The sequence below is a fragment of the Heliangelus exortis genome, chromosome 2 (assembly GCF_036169615.1).
Source record: "Heliangelus exortis chromosome 2, bHelExo1.hap1, whole genome shotgun sequence".
In the NCBI taxonomy this organism is placed as follows: domain Eukaryota; kingdom Metazoa; phylum Chordata; class Aves; order Apodiformes; family Trochilidae; genus Heliangelus; species Heliangelus exortis.
Window position 1 is genome coordinate 39690977 of NC_092423.1, and position 4531 is coordinate 39695507.

Consider the following 4531-nt stretch of genomic DNA (forward strand, 5'->3'; position numbering starts at 1 on the left):
CAAGAATATGATATCCCCATATCATGTTCCCCTGTGCTGTATTTACTGTGTTTATGTTGAAAAAACCCGAACACTTCTGGACTTTAAAACCCTAGACTAGAAAGATGAAGAACATGTCTTGGAGTTTCAAATGATACATGAGTTTGATTAATAGTGACCTAGAGGGTCAACTGAAATTTAGGGCTAGAGTTTCCAGTAATGGGGGAAAAAATTACTGAAAAGCAAGGATCCCAATTTTCTTCCTTCAGGCACAATAATAACCATTGTCAAGTTTCAGAAATATAACACCATGGAGCTGTCTACTGAAGGAAGCTGCTGAAAGCCCTATTAGTAAAGTTATAGGGAACAGGACTGAACAAATTTGGGGAAGGTACCCTGGGGAACAATCAGGAGGGTGGTGAGATGATCTGAAGGCTCTTTTGATCTCTGCTATTTCTGATTTTAAACCTTGGTATAACTGCATCCTCAGAAGTGAAACAGGAGAAAAGCAGGAAAATACCTGGAACCATCTGCTAATGTGAGAAATAGAGCCAAATATCAGTAAGCTTTTGGATTGGAATGGGTGAATTTCTACTGTAGACCTGTGAAGGCAGCTATCTTTAGGGGTGAATGCCCAGAATAATTGCCCAAGGGCCCAAGACATGTGTCATACCACGCTAAATTGAGTGGTGCTGAAAGTCATCTAATACATGGGAAGGGAGAAGGGCCCATACCTTAACCTCTGCCTGAAGTCCTCATAAATTTGATGCTGACTCTGCCTGCAAAGGCAGAGATGAGAGGAGATGGGCAGAAGACAAGCCTTGCCACCCCAGAATTCCTGATTTCATCCCCATCACAGCTGCAGCTCCTGCCTCTTGAGGACTGACACCATTCCTCTCGTTTCATACCCCAGGGTGAGGCTGCAGATTTGGTAACTGATACCAGGGCACACCATGGGGAGGGACAGAGTGCTGGCTATTAACCCCACTGTATTTTCATTTACTTTGTGTATTCTGTGAGTGAGCCAGCACAGCCTAACTGGCAAGAAAATAAAAATCAGCATGGTGCTATTACACCTGCCATGATTTATACAGCTGAAATCCTTGTGTCCGTATTTTCACTTTGCTTCTGTAATTTATTGACTTTTTTCCCTTTTGTTTTGACTCTGTCATTCTCCAAGGGTATCACACTGACATTCCCACTTCATGGTATTTCACCACAAAGAAGAAAGTCACTTACTCTTTGGGGGTTATTTGATGTCTAAGAGGTCCTTCCTCAATAGTGTTGCTGTTCTGGGATAAGAGCCAAGGTATTCTGGATGATCCTACTGTTTTGGGTGGTATTACAACTTAAAGAACTGTTGCATAGTAAACCATTTTACTATCAAGGATCACCTGTTCCTAAATGCTCCCACATGAGAGGTTTAGATCACAAAGAGTTAACTGGAGGCAGTCTTTCCCTGATGAATGAAAAATACCAACTTTGGTAGAGGAGGTCCTCAAAGGCTTAAACATGGAAATTGACTCCACAATTAGAAATTGGTTACAATTAGGATTTTTATGAATTTAGATTATAGTTATGAAAAATCCTTCTGACTGAGCCAAGCGGCATGGCTGTGCACCCCAGTCAAGCCCATAGACAATCAGATGAGACTTTTCTCTTTGACATAAATGTCCGTGAAAACATCAAAATGATAGGTGTCTCATCTGAAATTGAATCCAGAGAGATAAGCTGGGACTCACATGTGACTCAAGTATTATTTTTATCCAAGTATGGCAGAAGAAAATAACCTGTCAATATATCATATTATGAGATGGCATGATTACTCACACATTTTTTTTGTTTTCTTCCCAAGTGGAGGTAGACACATGAGAAGGACAAGACAGACATGAAAGGCATAACAGATAGAGACTGCAGAGAAGAGAGACAGAAGAAAAGTGACAGGGAAAGAGGGAGAGGGATACAATTACTTTTGAAGATGATTGGACAGGTTTAAATTCCGCTTTATATTAGTGTGAATTTTGAATAGTTCCCTTGGGCCCACATGGAGCTCTTCAAGAGTTTACGACGGCGCAACTGAAGTCAGAGCCAAGGTCACTGTTTCATGTAAATGTCATCCCACTGAAATAAACAGTGGAATTTAACTGAGCTTGATAGTAATTTTTACTTGTAGCAAGACGAACCTCTTTTAGTGCACGGCGCTCCAAGGTCCAACCAGGTGTTCCAGGAGAAACTCCCAAATAGTGCTCTGAGTCTAATGCTCTCAGGGCTGACCAGCCTGAATCGGTACTACTGCTCCAAAAGTGACCTCTCTCTGGCTTCCCCAAGTGTGAGCTTTATTGGCCCCCTAATCCTGCTCATGCACAGTTGGGTCCCGCCCTAATCAGGCACAGGTGGGCTTAACACAAGCTCATGCCCACTACCTGGCAATTAGTGCCACCTGGTTGCCTCATTTCACTACATTTACTGTCCCTCATTTTTTAATATTACAAAAAACATTCAAAGAGTAAGTCATCTCAGATGTCTTTCAGACCCATCATGCAATCTACATGTCATTAATTCCTCATTCATTAAGTAGCACCCAGCAAATCAGGAGTGTCTATATTATTATTATTAACAAGCAGATCTGGGCTTGATAGCATCATGACACACATTTACATCTTACTTTGCACCTGTCCATGTAATTGAAGAAATAGCCCCCAGTGTCATTAATAATCTTTATATTGTTACAGTTGTGGGGAAGTGGCTTGCAATGAGATGAAGATTTTAAAATAGCATTACCAGGGCTCATTTCTGTTTGTGAAACAATCAAAACCTTTTATGAAACTTTTTGTCTCCCAGCTATTAGTTGCCACTATCTTCATATGTAAGTTCACCTTGTGTATTTAGGGAGATATATGTTTAGGGCACTTTTCTTGGGTCAATTTACCATGTTCCAGTTGAGCATGGGGACAAAAGCCTGAGAGGAGGTGATTTTGTATGCTGCCATAGCTTTTTGAACAAGCAAATACCTTGGGAAGCTTGAGTTTTTGCATGGCTTCTTCAGTCTTTCTCCATCCATGCAGGGCTGAAAGTACTGGCTAAATGCCACTTGATGCTGCTGCTAAGCTATTTCACATCCTGCTAGTAGAAACAGTCATTTCAGTTAACAATCTTCTAGTGAATAAATATTGGCAATATTTTGAACCCAAAGCTCTAGTGGACTGCAGGAACTGACAGACTTGCCTGATAGCTTGCAACTGCCTGATTGATGAACCCATCTGACACCATCAGGAAACATCTATTATTTTTATTACCATTAGTAAAACCCAAGAATATTGTTAATATTGCAGATAGAGTTAATCCAAACCACTGATAACAATTCTTCTAATATGTATTGCTATTTCTATGCATCACTTAAATTCCAGGTCCTTGTATTGTATGATATCATCTCTCTCTGCTGGGCTGTCACATATATCCTGGCACCCAGTCAGAGCCTCTAGTTAACCATAAGTTTGGTAGCTTTTCCTGATTCTTAATTACAGCAATAAAATGTTAGGAACAGTCTTACTTGTCAAGCATTTTAAATACCAAACTATTTTAGAGTGGCTTGTTTGATATAAAGATGTTTCTCTAGTCACTGAAGCAGGGAACATATGTGATCCATTTTATGAGAGTAAAATCAAAGGATTTACTTAAGGACACAGGAATTTTGTGAGGTAATATTTATAAATGTCACAGGTGTTGTGGTAATTGTAAATTGGCAGCCTTACATCATCCTTCTCTAATTGGCTTTGGATTCTGGTCTCTACACAGTCACCTGGATGCTAATATTTTCATACCATGCTTGAAAGCAGAGAGAAACCTCTCTCTTAACTGTGGGGAAAAAAAAAAAGAACTTATCCCTGTGTGCCCTCCCCTGCTATTTGGAGATGTGAGCTGAGAGCAATGCTGGGATTCTGGGGCACCCAAATTCTACGTGGGTGCATCACAGGGTACTTCCACTACTAGCAAAATGACCTGAACTCTTGCAAGAAGAAAAAACTCGAGGAATATACAAAAGCTATTGTCTTCAGTGAATAAATAAATCATGGTATATAACATCCAGCTGTTGCATAGCAAGTGGAAAAATTAACTATTTGTACTAATTAAAGTATGTTAAGTCAGCCATAATTCTGTCTCTTATGTCTGTGCTATAAAGGGACATAGGGAAAAAGAAAATGGAAATGTAAGTATTGGATAAATAAGTATATAATTTACAGTCCAAGTCCTGAAAGAACATATATACATGTTTATCTTTAAGACTGTGATTTACCCTATCCAAACCTATTAAAATGAATGGAACCATTCCTATGTGGAAAAGTTAAGCACATGCTTCAGACTTTCCCTGGACCAAGGATTCTCTGTCCTTTGAGATACACTGAGAAAAATACTCTTAAACATGAAAGAAACTTGTGTGTCTATAGTCAGAAGCAGAGCTATCTAGGTAATTTCTAGATTTTAGGAACTTTAAAATCTTTACCCCTTCTATATTCTGGTCAAATAATTATTTTCAGTGTTAATAAAATGGTGT